Genomic DNA, 16,988 nt, shown 5'->3' on the forward strand with positions numbered 1-16,988 from the left:
CATTGCATCTGCCGGCCTGTTGGTGAGTAAGCATTTTCCTCTCCCAGCTGGACATTTTTTTCAGGATGAAGAGGAGGCAAAAGTGGAACATAGAGGCAAAGCCTGACAACCCCCAAATAAGTATAGTGTTTAACTCATATTAATTAATACATTTTTTCCTCCAAAGAGGTCAGGATTGAAGGATATCTTCCCAATTCTTATTTTATACTCATAACAACTGTGTGAGATAAATTGGGATAAAAAGAGAGTATAGCTGGCCTAAGATCATCCGTAGAGTTTCATGGCTGAGCAGGGATTTGAAACTAGGTCTCCTTTCTCTACTCTAGATCAAATGTTTTATCCATTATACCGCGATGGCTCTCTGCAATTAAATGCTTAAAGGTACAGCCACTATCCACAACCTTAGACAAATGTTGTAGCATAATTAGAACTGGAGACAACAGAACTGTAGAACAGAAAGGGGCCAAGTTGTGGGCACAACATTAAAGCAGCAGTGGGGGCTAAGGTTTTCAGCTTTTTAAATAGCCTCTGAACTAGGCCTTTAACAGTAATCTCCACATTGTATAAAAGCTGCCCCTGCTAATTCCTGCAAATTAAGTTGCTATTACAGACCTAGTAGTTTCCCCTTGGCCAGTTGGCAAATTTATGGAATGCCCAGGGTAACAAAAATAATTTTGAGAATAAGGCTTCCTCTCCAAGAGGCTTAGATGTAGCCAAACAAACACTGAAGCTCACACCTCCCCATCCTTCCCCCCGCACCTTGCCCACAGCCAGTATTTGGCCCAAGACATTTTGTTGCCTGAAGCAGAGCCCCAATGCCGTCACTGCTAGGAACAATACTTTAAAAAATGCTACTGCACTATTCAGATACTAATTCCCACCTTTATAAATCCACCAGCCACGGTGCCACCTTTTCCACCCTGCTGTATGGCAGAGCAGGCCATGCCCCCAGCTCTGGACTGCATGAGTCATTTGATAGCCGCTCTCCCTGCCAGGCATTCTGCTGTGTTGCTGGGCTTAGACACAGGGTGATTTCACAGATGTTGTGAGGCTCCTGCAAATCAGTCTGATCTGTCCTTTACAGATTCTGGCAAAAATCTACCAGATAAGGTGATCAGCCAGAAAGCCTCACAACCCTGTTCTATTTCCAAGCTGAGAGTGCTGTCTACTAATAGGAACTGCCAGTTTTCCTGGTATGGGAGGTGCAGCTAGGGCCTTTTGTGCTGCCTTTGACCTTGCATGTTGGAAACCAGGCATATGCTAATGATCTCCAAGGGCTTGGAATTTCCTGTTGCTTAGGAACAAAAGTTTCACAGGTGGCATCACAAGAGCTGACTAGAATATCACACAAACAGGGTAAGTCACCTTCTGCCAAAGCAGATCTCCATTATTTTAAATTCCAACTAGAATTTTAGAATTTGTGAACCTATGAAAATCTTGAAAGGAGAAAAGTTTTATTTGCATTCCAGGGTTGGTTATTCCAAACAGTGGCAAGCAAAAGGATCCGTTGTTTAAATGGAGATTAGTGGAAAAAGTGGCTTGCTAACCGACAAAGCAAAGTGGTAGTCGGTGGTCTGCATAGTCTCCCAGGTGCCAGCTGCTAATGCAGTCTCCTGCATTAGAGCAGTGTAACAAGTCTCAGAGCTTTTCTGATGATGCCTTTTCATGAATTCTCTGTGTAGAGTATCTTGTGTGGGTTTGATAAAAGGATTGTTTCCCCCTCCTTTCTTTTTAATGGTTGTATAAGAGGGACTGTCCTGCTTTTTCTGCTTTCCTCCTAGATAAAACTAAAGAGATTAATTCAATTGCTTTGCCTTCCAGTAACACGCTGCTTTAAACTAAACACAACCTGCATGTCGCAGTCTTCATAAAATACAGGTTCTGTTTAGTTTAAAGCAGATTGTTAGCAGAAATCAAAGCAAATGAATTCATCTCTTTAGTTTTATCTAGGAGGAGTGCAGGAAAAGCCATCAAGAGAGCTGGGAAAGGCTGGTTGTATGTTTCCTAATTGCAGGGCAAGATGTGTTTCTCCCTCGATCAAGGGCCAGACTAGAAGCAACATGAAAAAGGTCACTTTAAGTGCTCCCATGGTTAGTTTTTATTATTAATAGCAGGGCAGTGGTGCTTTTCATCATGCTGTGGCATGCAGGGAAGGGTGGTTAACCCTTACCTCTCCAGCACTGTCCTGATTATAATCCTCTCCCCGAATAACGAAATGAGAGATGAGTCTGCTCCCAAAACTTTGGGAGAAAGTGAGAGCTGAGCATCCAATATTATTGTGGAGTTGACAGACTAAAGACTCTGCTCTCTACATTAGAATGCAAACAGATTGCTCAAAGGTCCCACAGAACTTTAGATCCTGACTGCACAGGTCATGCATCTTGCGAATAACCATGAGAACTGGCTTGACAACAGACAATACATGGTTAATTTCACACAAACAGGCCAGTGTTTAACAACCATGTGCCCACTTTTTCCTTTAAATTAATCAAATAATGGATGAGCTACCTTGGAGAGCATTTATTTGAACTCAAAGAATTCAGGGGGGAAAGGGGGGTGGATGAAGGGGGCATATGCAATGGGGGAAGGACAGAATAGTGGATATGAACAAAGCCATTTATTATGCATTTAGTGAAGATGTCAAGCTCACTGTCTGATTCACACTACTGTGCAGTTTCATTTCATAAGCACTAATGGTGCTGGTATAATGTTGGAAGCAACACACATTACCAGTTCAAAGCTCAGCCGCAAACTTGCTGTCTTTAGGGCCAGGCAGGAAGCATACCACTGGTCTCCTGGCAGCGCCATCTCCGGGATGATGTCGGAGCAGAAGTGAGGTTGGGGCTGCATCAGCACACCAGAAAAGCCTATCTGGTGCTCCCAACAGGATGCCCATGCAGCGCCGACCTCACCACCAGTAGGGATGGGTGAGAAATTCAATTCAGTTTGTATTTAAAGCCAACTTTATCAAATTCACACTTTCAGAAACAATATCAGAACTGAAACACAGCCATACTTTGAAATTCACAATTATCCAAATATTGCAATGCAATTATCCAACCAATGTTTATAAAAATGCACATATTTGGGGGAAGTGTGCATAAAATAAATATATTGGTGAAATTACATACAAAAATGCATTCTATTAGGATAAATTGCTTGCAAAAATGCGTAGTCTAAACTGCATCCAAAAATGTATTTGTTAGGATAAATTAGCACTAAAATGTTGAAGAATTTCCATGAGGATTTAAAAAAAAAAAATCACAAATTGCTGCAGAAATATGAAGAAATGAATTTAAGATTAGAGAAATGAGAAACTAAGAGAACTGAAATTGACAGATCATTCTATCCCAACCAGCCTGCTATGCTCCGTCACTGAACTCGTAAGCAGCAGCAATGCCGCTGTCAGGAAGGCAGCAACAAAACATTGGCCCACTACACCAGCTGCTATTCTGCTCCTGGGGGATGAGCAACCTCTGGCCCTCCAGATGTTGTTGGACTACAACTCTGATCATCCTTGGCCATTGGGCATGTTCATTGAGGGGAGGGGGCCCAACAATATCTGACAGGCCACAGGTGTCCCATCCCTGCCTTAGACAAATCACAGTCCCTCAGCTACATTCCTGTATCATTAATATATGTACATATGTAAGAGTCACTTCTCAGCCTTCCATCGCACTGTCATGTGACCAAAACACAAAATTCAGAACGGATCAATAGTTGGGATCACCAGAGGCAGGGAAGAGATTCAGCCTTTCCTGAAGGACCAAACTGGGGGGGGGGGCTCAAATGTCATTGTGTTGTTTACAGGGAAAAGCAGTATCTGAGTGTCTAAGAGGTGAATAAAGGCATGGCACCTACATTCCACCCTACATGGAAACTGTAGCCTGTCATTCCTTTTTGGAAAAAAATAGCCACTTCGGAGGGCACAATTTGGATGGAGAAATGGCAGAGAAGGAGGGAGTACTTGTCCCTTTCCCAACCCACTGTTTCCCTTCTTCAAATGCAGACTCTCCAATTGGCTATTCCCCCTACCCCACTGAATGAATTTCAAATAAGAGGGCAAACACAGATTTAAAATCTCATGGAGGATTCTGCACTGCCCTTGGGTCCTTGTAATATTTATAGTTTGCCTCCATACACACAGCACCTTTCATGATGAGGATGTACATTTTGTTAACAGGATTAATAATACTGAAAAAGTTGTCATAAAGATTATTCTGTTGACTTATGTGAATCACTTGTAGCATATAAGAAAGGTACTGTATAGTACAAAAGCATCTCAACTATGGATGGGGATTTATCACATATACATACCATCCCGTGTGTTAACTTCTGTAGAGAGTTGCTCCCTAGTCCCTACCCACCCCAGTATGACTGGGATCCATGTAGACACATGTAAAAAAGGGCAATGGGGACAGAGGAAGGAGCATCTCTCAGCACTTGACTTCTCCATTTCTGATCTTCTTGCTCACAATATAATTTACCTTGTACTTTGAGACCACTCTGTCTGAAGCCTGCCAAACTAAATAAGATCACCTTTACCCTCTCTTCAGAACTGGGGTCACATTTGTTCCTTCTTCATCAGAAACCCCACTTTATACTTTCTGTTTGAAGATGGGCATTTGTTATTTATTTTAGCACTTGGCATTCATTTTCAAATATATGCCATTTGTTTTCATCCCCCTGAGGGAAAACTACAGTTGAAACACATTGGGCATTGTTTATACAATAAATTATTGTTTTCCAACACCAGCTTGATGCCCTCTTCATCATTTGCTTTTTTTTTTTGGTAGTGCCTTCCATTCTCTTTTGCCTCTATATTACTAAGGCCAAAATATATATCCCCAGAAACTAGCTTTCATGAATAAATTGCAGTGTTGTTGTTGTTGTTTTTACATACTTCTGCATTGAGCCTCCAAAGCACCCCATGAAGATCTGTGGCTTGGAGCAAAATGACAGAGGCCCCAATCTAGCTAAGGTTAGTCGAACAACGTTGCAATCCTAACCCCATTTACCTGGGAGTAAGTCACAATGAATTCAATGGAACGTACTTCTGCGTAGATATGGTTATATACTGCTATGTACACTTACTTGGGCATATGCCACATTTATCTTATTCAGTCTTCTGAGTACATATACATAGGATCAGGCTGCATGTTCCTTGAAAATAATGGAGCTTATGCAAGTTGCACAACTAATGTTGCATTTGTTTCAATGGGACTTGGTTACAATCAACTTTAGATGGACTGAAGCTAAAATCCAGACTCTTTTTTCTCTTTTATTTGTCTCCTCCTTCCTCTAAGGAGCTCAGAGTAGGATACATGTCCTCCCTTCTTCTCTGACTATCATTACAAATTCCTGTGAGGTATGTTAGGCTAAGAGATAGCGACTGGCCCAAATGCTTTGTGGCTGAGTAGCAATTTGAATTCTGGTCAAAGTCCAATAGTCTGCACACTACACCACAGTGTCAATACAAAGTTGATCTTATTACTGTAGATAAACTATGTGTATGCATTTTCCCAGCAACTTCATGGGTTATGTATTGCAAGTTTTAGACACAAAAACAGCAATTGTTTGATTTACAGGTTTTGTACTTTTTGAAGATACAAGGCACAGTTCTGGGTTTGTTAAAATACATTTAGAGAGATTTGTCTCTGCTCTCCTTGCTCATCACATACTAGAAAATTATTAGAGTTGATGTGTAAGGAACTACTGCAATAACAGAGCTACATATGTTGATGACTAATTTTAAAAAGTGGATTATTCAACTTTAGGTTGAAAGGAGAGCTCTGTAGTTGTATCATTGGTTAGTAAGCACCTTTCCATATTTGTAATAAAGTGGAGCAGGTTTTGAGGGAGCCGTCTCTTCTCTTGATAATAACGACAGAGAAGTTGCACCTGCAACAAGATGTCCTAGCCATTTAACTATGCCTTCTTCCAGGATGCTCCATTCAATTTCCCTTCTCCCCTGGTTTTCTATTCTCCCCCCCCCCAATCCATCTGCCAATATTCTGTAGCCACTAAGCATGTTCAGCCCTCATTGGTTGGTTTTGGCCTTTCCCTTTCCCTGAGAGGTTTTTTTCCCTCCCCCATTCTTACTGTTCCTTCTCGTGCTGCAAATCTTGTGATTTGCAGAATCAAAGCTGCTGATACCTTTCTCTGGTGCACAGTGAATAGTGCTTTTTTGGCTACATTAGATTAGGACCTTAGATATATGATACTTATGAGACTTATTTTGCGTGTCAGGACTTTTTTTAAAAGGAGTACTGCTCTGACTAATTTAATAAAAGTTTTAAATGTTAAGTTACAGTACTTGTATTAGAAGTATTACAATTATACGTGTAATGATTGTATGTTAGAAGCAAACTGGAATATCTTTAAAGATTTAAAGACTCTAGAAGACGGCATCTTATAAAACACACAATATTTTGTAAACCTCTTTGGGGGACCAACTGCACCAAAGTGTCTCACTGAACAGAGTGGCAAAGTCAGTCTGTTTACACATGAATCTTCTACATAAGAGCCCACAAGAAATTTATGGACAGGGTTGTTTGCAAATGTTAAAGTTCTTTCCATAGCTGGGAAGGTCTGGAACTTGCTCTGTTAAAAATAAAAGCAGAACTTTTTGGCATTCTGCAACAGGCATCCATGTTTTATGTTAAGAATGTAAGTGTTCTTTTCACAACAAAAAAGCTAATATTGGCACTATATCAGTCAAATGTAAGATGGCAGAAGTCTTGAAGTGAGGACTCTGGTGGCCCAGGATACCTTCCTCCTTGCACTACCTTGGCAGCTTCCCCACAGCAAGATATCTCCTGCTGTGTAGGGCCACCACTGGATATAGCTAGTGTGTTTAACTATAGCAGGCTGTTGAACCTCCATATGTACAATTCCCACTATCCTTGACCACTGTCCATCCTAGCAGGGGATGACAGGACAACAGTGCATGGAGGGCCACAGGTTCCCTAGCCCAGTCCTGTAGCTTCCATGTCAGCAGAGCCAATAGGATCCTATCTAGCCTTGTAAAGCTGCTGACTGACTTGGTTCTGCAGCCTGACCTGCTCTGCCTCAAAACATGACGTGTTTCATAACAGCAGGCAGCACTTCAGCCATAGAACAAAGTACTGGTGCAAGCAGGGCCAGATCAAGGTCCATGTTAGGGGCCCTGGGCTAGCAGCCTGTAGTGCCCCCCCTTTCACCCCCAACTCATACACTACATTCAGTCACTGTTATGTATAGCAATGCATTTTTTAACTACATGTTTTAGTGAAACATCATCCTCCATACTTTCCTGGAAGCAAAATGGTATGTTCATTGTTAAGTCACTTTTGATGGACATTATCCTCAACTTACTCACCCTCCTCTCCAACTGTGGGGTTTTGTTTTGTTTTTATCAGTGACAATTTGATAAAAGATCTGAGGGGTTCAGTTTTTTAGCATGTGTTTTTAAATTGTGTTTTTGTTTTAAAATTTGTATATTTGTTTTATTGTTTTTAATTGCTGTAAACTGCCCAGAGAGCTTCAGCTATGGAGCGGTATATGAATGTAATAAATAAATAAATAAATAAATCATTGGCAATTTGAAAAATGAATGCTCATCCTCATAATTTGAAATCAGAAGAGTCAAGTACAACATAAATGTGACAAATATATTGTTAACATTGGAGTTGAATGCTGGCAGAAGCTGAACTGAAGCAGAATCCCCATTGAAAGAGCACTCTTTACCATGGATACAATCACACTAGGAAGTGAGGTCAACAACCCTAAGAGCATCAGTCTAGTACTGGAACGTAGATCAACATAGGCTAGAAGGAAAAGGTATAGGTATAGCTGAATATCAGCCAACAGTGTGATGTGGCTGCAAAAAAAAGGGCAAATGCTATTTTAGGCTGCATTAAGAGACATATAGTTTCCAAATTGCATGAAGCATGAGTTCTCCTCTATTCGGTACTGGTTTGGCCTCTTCTTGAGTACTGTGTCCAGTTCTGAACACCACATTTTAAAAAGATGTAGACAAACTGGAACAGATTCAGAGGAAAGCAACAAGGATGATCAGGGGACTAGAAACAAGCCCTATGAGGAGAGACTGAAAGAACTGGGCATGTGTAGCCTGAAGAAGACCGAGGGGAGATATGATAGCACTCTTCAAGCACTTGAAAGGTTGCCACACAGAGGAGGGCCAGGATATCTTCTCAATCATCCGAGAGTGCAGGACACGAAATAATGGATCCGAGTTTCAGGAAGCCAGATTTTGACTGAACATCAGGAAAAACTTCTAAATTGTTAGAGCGGTATGACAATGGCACCAATTACCTAGGGAAGTGTTGGGCTCTCAACTCTAGAGACATTCAAGAGTCAGCTGGATAGCTACTTGATGGATGTGCTTTAATTTGGATTCCTGCATTGAGCAACTCTACAGTTCTATGATTCTATGATTTTATGAAACATGACGGTTCCTCTCTCTGCCTACTCTTTCCTCATGCAGAAACATCAGCCTTCAGTGCAAGCTGAGTTGCATCCTAACACTCCCAACATATATTAGGAAAAACATAGTTCAGATCATTTTCCCACATGTTCCTGGCAATGTTGTCACATATTTTTAATATATTCATTTTTCTTATTAAGTGGCAAAACCGTGAGACTTCATTTTTCAATCCATCATCCAAGCCTTCAGGGTAAAAGAGGACATAGTGCTTACTTGTATCTGGTTCCTGAACAGAACTGCATTCTGTGAGGAATTTAAAAGGGCATGAAAAGTTCAAACTTTTTTTCTAGATTAAAGGCTAGATAAAACATGCAAGCTTTCACCAGGATTTTTCTTCCTTTGTACTGTTTTTCAACTTCACTGTAGTCTTTTCTTGGCAAAGAGCTGGACTGATAAGACTTTGAGATCAGCATTGCCAAAGTGAGGCTGGTTATACTTTATTGCGATTTTGGGGGGAAATGAGAACTTTTACATAGTCAGTTCTCACTTAGCCAAAATGAAGGCCTTTAAAACTATTGAAGCTGGTGGCAGATGCAGCCGCAGCATTGCAAATTGTTCATGTTGCAAAGTGTAGTGAACATGGATGGCTGTTGGAGAACGTCTTCCACTATGCAGAAAATGATGCAATAGCATTATTAATTTATTATTATTTTTATTTTGGCTGGCAATGTTGTTGCTAACAGAACTATCACCCCATCTTCCACAGTTACTTATATTTTCATATATTTCCTTGACAGGCTTGTATTTATAGCTTAAGGAAGCTGCAGCAAGCTTACTTTTGAATGTTTCTTGGCTTCTTCCTTTTTTGTTGTTTAATCTTCCTTCTTGCTGAATCACTAGGACAGGAGTGGAGAACTGGCCAGTCTTGGCCAGCCAGAAGTTCCAATTTGGCCTACAAGGCCATTTTTTTCAAAACCATGTCCATCTGTCAATCAGTTGACATCACTCCAATGGGTGAGTAACATCAGCTAATAGACAGTCCATTCTTCATTGGCTGTGCATGCTAGTGCACACAGTCAACACCAGTTCAGACCCCATGAGCGTATATGTGAAATTAAGATTTTTTGTTCCCATATGTATAACTTTACATTTGTTTTCACTGAATTGCATTTGCCATTTTACTGCCCATTTTACTACTCTAAAAAGCAGGGGTCCCAGTTAGACTTCCTAGACAGATTGCAGGCACCCAGGTTTAGGGCTGTTCAGATTAGGATTTCAGGTTTGCAATTCCAACATGGTAACATTCAGATGATGTTGAACTTCAAGTCCTATCATCCCTGAACACTGGCAATACTGGTCCTAACTGATGGGAGTTGGAGTGAAGCAACATCCAGAAGGCATCAAGTTGGCTACAGCTGCACTAGTATATAAAGTGAGGATCCTTTATAGTTTGTTTCTTCTGAATAGCTGTGTCTCTTTTAACTAAACATTAAGTTACAAATCTTAACTGGGACACTTTATTAACAGACAATACATATTACTGCTATTTTAGATATCCTCTTCCACACTTGAAAACCTGCTTAACAGAGATATCATTACAAGTTGTAGCATAAAATTCATTTTAAAAACTAATTTTATCCTTCACAGTTGCAGGAAAAGAACCCTGAAGGCTTAGAAACCAGGTACTAGGATTTAATCCCTCTCTAAGGTTTAATCTTTCCTCATCAGGAACGGGTTTGCACTGAAAATCCTGCTAAAATGAATTTTTTCCCTTTGTTTTAGTGGCACCATGACACCTGCTAAGTGCTTCGAAGTTCCAACTTCAGGACTTCAAAATGCCAAATCACCCACCCACCAGTCAAATTTGGCTTGCAAGGCCAATTCTGATAAGGCCCAAAAGGTTCCCCACCCCTGCACTAGAGTATATTTTCTAACCAGATGACATGAGCACCTGGGCCAATGAGGACTGCCTCCCATGTAGAACTTTTGGTTCATTGGAACTTTTGGACATTGTTTCATATATAGGGCCTATTCATGATCACTGAACACATGGCTGGTGGAGCACAGCTGGGGAGGCAATAACAGCAAGAAGCTGAGCTAACCTATGTGGCCCCATGACCTCTTCATGTATGCTTTTAACATGTAAAGGGGCTCAACTGAATTCCCCTAGAGTCTCAGGGCTCCAATTTGTTTCCTCTCTAGGACTCCCATTGTTAATTTATATATTTATATGGTGCAGCACTAAATATAGGAAGTTTCATGCATATGCATATCAAGACGTGGGTCAATTTTTTAATAAAGCAATTATAGTTTTCTTTCAAAAAATTAAAACAGGATTAAAGAGCTCTTTAAAAATGCCCCTTTGCTCATCTTTGGGCAATGAGGTCTAACTGGAAAATATTTATTAACTGATTTATTTATTACACTTATATACCGCCCCATAGCTGAAGCTCTCTGGGCGGTTTACAACAATTAAAATATGTACTCTTTCTCTCTCTTGTGCTTTTTGTATACATGAGCAGTAAAGACAAAGAAGAGGGGAGATCTTGTCATAAAACATGGGAGAAAAAAACAAGAAAACTGAGGAATGCACAACATTTTGGATGTGGGCCTAGAACGCTGATAGCCAATGCCATAATTTGTTCTCCAGAAAAGCAAGAGCTGTTTTTCTTGGTTTGACCTCATGGCACTGCTGTAATACCACTGTGTGATGGGGCCAATTGGGTTGGTCCTCCTACACAAAGTTTACCTAGTCAGGATTCAGTTGATGATTGAATGGTAAAGAACTGCACAATTGGTCCTGCCCACATGATGGTGTGCCTGCCCTTTAAATGTAATGCCTTCAAGTCGATCCCGACTTATGGCGACCCTATGAATAGGGTTTTCATGAGGCTGAGAGGCAGTGACTGGCCCAAGGTCACCCAGTGGGCTTCAGTCTGGAAATAAGGTAAAACACTCTCCCCTTCATGTACGTTAACAATCCTTGGAGGGGATATTTCCAGTTAGAGTCAAGAACACATCCATGATTGCAGAATACAATCTGTATTTACTAATTCATGCTTACACAATACCCAACACTTTTTCACCGTATATAATGATAACCACTGAACTGTAAACTACCCTGCCTGCTTCATGTTTAAGGCTTCTGCTTAAATTATTTACTAACTTCAAAAAATCAATTTTGGGAAACTCAGTCCCAATCCTGAACCAGCATTAATTAAAGTTGTTGTCTGGATGCTGTTCTTTCAGGAATTTAGGTTAACCCACATTCTCTCTCCCTTGACTGTCCTGCTGACTTTTACAAAAAAAAGGGATAGAAAGGTCATGATAAGAGTTTGGTAGGCTGGATACTGTTTTCACTAGGCATGTTTGTATAAAAAGATTTTAGAAGTTTTCTTGCAAGACCACAATCCTAAGAAAGCCCAGGTGTATTCAGAGTGAGGTCTAATACTGTCCCCTGCCTTATTATTTTATTTTGGAGGAAGCTAAATGTTTGGTGAATGTTTGCTATAGACAGCGGTGTATTATTGAAATGAGCTGAAATGCATTATCTCCCATCTGAGCTCTGCATTTATGTACATGCACATGATTAATGAGTAGTCAAAAAGCCTGAAGGGCTTGTAATGAAACCTTTCTAATGGAGGAGTGTGTTGTAGGCAAATCTATATTCTTTCTCAAACAATCATTCATCAAAACAGTGATTTAACTCTTCACAATTAAATGGTGAAGATTTTAGTTCAGCTGGGGCTCAGCCAACTGGAAATTATGCTCTTGATTGCTCCCCAGTAGCTACAAAAAGTGCTACAAACTTATTTCTAGAGAGTATTGCATTTCATTGCAGTTAATCGAGGTATGAACATGCCTCAATCCACTCCAACATTCATTCATACTTTCAAGTCTTTCTTCTGTTTTGTAGTCCAGTGATGTGGAAATATATATATTATTTTGAACATATCGTATGACACAAAAGACATCTCTATCTCAACCATCTACAGATATTTACAAAACAATTACTTTTTCTGTGTGTTCCTTTTCAAAGTTAATGGATTTCAAGAAGGATACCCCTGTTAATTTTTTGCAGCAAAAACAATCAAGAGTCTTGTGGCACCTTAAAGACAAAGTGGCTAAAGGCCCATCACTAAATCCTCTATGGCTGGCTGCAATTCTAATCATGTCTATACAGAAGTACCATTGACTTCTGTGGGGTTAGGATTGCAGCTTCTTACCCTATCTTGATTTCACAGTTCAGTATAAACTTGTCATCCTGTCTCATTTCTCTCAGGCATTAGGGAGGGAGTAGGGCAAGGCCACTTTTTAAAACAAAGATTTAGAGGATGGATGAGTGATATAAAATGAACAGTCAAATCCAGAGGATTTCTCCCTATTTTGACAAAGATGCCTAGACTTTAAACTGAGGAGTGCACTTCTTTCCATGTGAAAAGAACAATAATGAATGATGCATTCCATTGATTTTAAAATTCACTGTAGAGAGCGGATTAACACTGCAATCCTACTCCATTTACCAGGGAGTAAGCCCCACTGAATTCCCTGGGTTTTACTTCTGAGTAAACATGGGTAGGATTGCAGCATTTATGCAGACAGGCTGCCTCTAGCAACAAACAACTTATACACACACAAAATCAAACAACACTTCAGAAAGAAGAAAAGCAACAAGGGACCTGTCAAAACAGAGGCAACTATATGTCAAGGAATAAGTATATTGCAAAGCAATTTGCGTATCTAGTTACGTATAATGTGTGCATGTTAAAAAGCTTTCGTTGTAGAGAACTCAGGTGACAGCATTCATACGAAGAGCCTGTGCATGATGGAGAGAAAGAAATCCACTTGATAGTCTGTCTTCAATGGATTCCTCCAACATTCCTAAATTGGACTGGCTTTCCTTCACAAGAAGAGTATTGCATTTGACTGCTCTGAGTCAGCTGAATATCTGAGCCATTGAACTTTGGGTAAAACTCAATATGCATTTGCATTTACCATGCACATTAAACATATAAAAAATAGCCATAGGAGGAAGAGTTATCATTATTAGGATTGCAGCATGTATGGGAGGGGGGATTTAACACTTTCCTCCCTGCTTCTTCCTGAGGAAGAAGTTGCTATTTGTAGTGGGAAGAAATTCCCCATTGATGCCAATGGAGGATTTACTTTCCATGTAAAAGGTAAAGGTGTCCCTGCACTTGTAGTGCGAGTCATTTCCGACCCTTAGGGTGACGTCTTGCGACATTTACTAGGCAGACCGTATATATGGGGTGGGATTGCCAGTTCCTTCCCCGGCCTTTCTTTACCCCCCAGAGTATGCCAGGTACTAATTTTACCGACCACGGATGGATGGAAGGCTGAGTGGACCTCAACCCCTTTTACCGGAGATTTGACTTCCTCCTTCCGTTGGAATCGAACTCCAGCCATGAGCAGAGCTTTGGCTGCATTACCGCCGCTTACCTCTCTGCGCCACGGAGGGTCTATTACTTTCCATGACTAACCATTTATTTAAAACATTCTAGGCCACCTTTGAAGGTGGTTTATAAAATTAAAAACAGTAAAAAAAACCAACAGCCCACAATTAATAAAAGCTGGCGATCATAATATAACAAACATCCAGTTCACAATATTAAAATCCAATAGAAAATGCGGCTAAAAGCATCAGCCATCCAATAAAACAACAACCTAAAAGAAAGTCAAGGAGAACCAACAGCCTTTAGGGCTTTTCTAATGGTCTGTAATGATGGGGCCCAGTGGACTCAAGATGGTAGTGCAGTCCAGAGGTGTGGGGAATGCAGAAAACACCTTGTCCAACATGCCTGTCAATCTAACTGCTCCCAGATAAGATGGGCTTAGTCTGCTGTGTGTATGTGCACTTTAAATTGACCTTGGAATCACACTAGCAGCCACTGCCATGGAATGAAACAGAAGTCTCCCAACACCATCTTCTGAAATAACTCCTCCAGGAACAGCCATAAACCTATGTTTTCTAAGCCTAATAACTGATCCAGGAAGTTCCATGATTGATGGTATGAAAAGCCACTGAGAGATCTAGGAGATCCAACAGGGCTGCACTCGCCACATCCATCCCCCGATGTAAAACATCTGCCAGAACAACCAAAGCTATTTCCATCCTGAAACCAAAAGCCTGAAACTAGATTAGAATGGAACTTCTGGAACACAGGAAGCTGCCTTATACCACGTCAGATCACTGGATCATCTCGTTCAGTATTATATACACTGACTGGAAGCAGGTCTCCAGGGTTTCAGATGGGGGTCTCTCCCAGCCCTACCAGGCCAGACTAGGATTGAATGTGGGACTGTCTGCATGCAAAGCAAAGCAGACCACTGAACTCTACCTGGATGCCATGACATACTGCCCTAGAATGGTAAATGTGACACTGGATTAAATTTCGTCAACAGTTGTCTTACTACTTCTTCCTTCAAAACAGTGAGGACTACCCTATCATTAATTATCTCCATATACCCAACCCAGCCCTGATAGTTTTCACAATTGAGAATGGACAAGGATACATAGAAAATAGTGGTGGTTGGTCTCAATCTTTCAAGTAGTTTTCTATAAAGTATCTATAGTAATATGATTAGATGGTGCATGTCCATTTCAGACTCTGTCAAAGCAATAATATTCCGGTTTACACAGATACAATCAGTATTATTCAAAAAATTCCTACCAAATTGGTCAAAGCAGGCCTTTGAGGGTTCATCACCCAAAAAAGCTCCACTGAATGACACTTAGCAGTCACAATGGGAGCAGAAGAATAACCTCTCTTCACTGCTATCACTGCCACAGACTGAAAATTAATTCTTAGCTATGCTGGGTCAGATTTGTTACAAGTATTCTGCCATTTGCACTCTAATTATTGGCCCGATCATTTCATAACCCTCAGCTTATCTGAATACCAAGTAGCTGCCATGGTTTTATGACTGGGTCAAGAGCAGTGGGGTGTGATCACATTAATGGGTTGGGCCATCCCCTCATTCCAGATGGATACCAGGCCTCCACAGGACCACCAGTTAAACCTGCAGGAAAATTCCAGAAAGACCTCAGAACGTCATCCAGTTTCATGATCCTCCTAGGGCAGACTATTAAAATTGGTTATAAGCAGTCTGAAGGTTAAAATTGATCAGGTAATGATCAGTCCATGCCAATGGAGTCTTTGCTGTATCTCCCCCCCCCTTGCCAGATCATTATCCTCTAGTCCTGTACAGAGAATCGGATCCATGTGCTGCTATGTGTGTTAACTGAGACAGGCCCACGGTTGACATGAAAACCATGAAATTCCTGAGGTGCTCATAAAAAGGCAGCCTGATCATGAATATTAAAGTCCCTCCAATATTACCAGCCTTGGGATCTTCAATGATACTCTTGAGGCCACCTCCATCAGCTCAGAGAAAGAGAGAGATTGTTAGGCAGTGGGGTGGTCAGTACACCAACAGAATCCCAATCCTGTCTCAGGTTTCCAACACCAGGTACAGACACTCGAAACTGGTTGACTGCTGGACAGCATACCTAACCAGGAAGATGGAATCCCTGCAAGGCTACCTTTCTCCCATCCTTCTAGTACAGTTTGGGGCTACATCAGAAACATTTTGGAGAGGTGAACTCTTGCTCTTTTGCCCAGCCAGGTCAGCACGTTGTTCTATAATTAGGTCAGAAATTAGGTCTGACTATGCATTTATCACTTGCATTTATCAGCAGCAACAGCAGACTAGACAGGATTGCAGGTAAGCCCCCAGAGTTAGAGGTTAGGAGGGTGACCTGAAAACATAGTTTATTGTTGGCTTAGGGAGCAACAAATCATGATCCCAGATTCAAACATAATAGAAAGCCAAGGCTTCCTGGTTTGTTTACCAGGGAAGGAGCCAGAAACACTGGCCTACCATTAGGTGCAAATGCAACCAATACGTAAAAAAGATGTTTGAGGGTCTTACAGTATGCTAAAATGAGGACTGTCTAAAATGTGCAACATATTGGCACTGGGAAAGGATGATCAGAATATTGCTTTAATTTATGTATTTCAGACATAAGTTGCTTTAATTAATGCCAGCCTATGAAAGAGGCATGAGTACCTATAGCTTTACCAGTATTGCATCTTATTCCCTGAGGCCAATATGGTACCAGCTGTTATTCCAAACTAATTACAGTAGGGCCCTGCTTTACAGCGCTTCGCTTTACAGCGCTTCGCTTTACAGCGCTTCGCTAATACAGCGGTCTCAATTAGATGCAATTAGACTAAAGCCCCACTCATACGGCGCTTGTTCCACTTTTACGGTGGTTTGGGAGCATCACACGCCATTTTATTCAATGGGTTCCACTTTACATCGTTTTTCACTTTACAGCAGGGGTCCAGAACGTAACCCGCCATATGAGTGGGGCCCTACTGTACTAGAGTTAGTCTGGAGTACTGCTGACCCATCAGTTCCAGGCAATAAGTGGTTAAAGTAGTTAAACATTCCCTTTGAGAGGGACAATGGCAATTGCCCAAGCTTTCATTTCATTTCAGAGTGCTGTAGATTAAAATATTATTGTCCCTGTTCT

At 41.0% G+C, this 16,988-nt stretch overlaps 1 protein-coding gene across 4 annotated transcripts in view; it reads right to left on the reverse strand.

The window, feature by feature from the left end:
• Positions 1-16,988, reverse strand: part of WDFY4 (WDFY family member 4) — a 463,201-nt gene that overhangs the window by 101,246 nt on the left and 344,967 nt on the right. The gene's annotated exons all lie outside the window — the stretch shown is intronic.

The sequence above is a fragment of the Rhineura floridana genome, chromosome 7 (assembly GCF_030035675.1).
Source record: "Rhineura floridana isolate rRhiFlo1 chromosome 7, rRhiFlo1.hap2, whole genome shotgun sequence".
Classification (NCBI taxonomy): domain Eukaryota; kingdom Metazoa; phylum Chordata; class Lepidosauria; order Squamata; family Rhineuridae; genus Rhineura; species Rhineura floridana.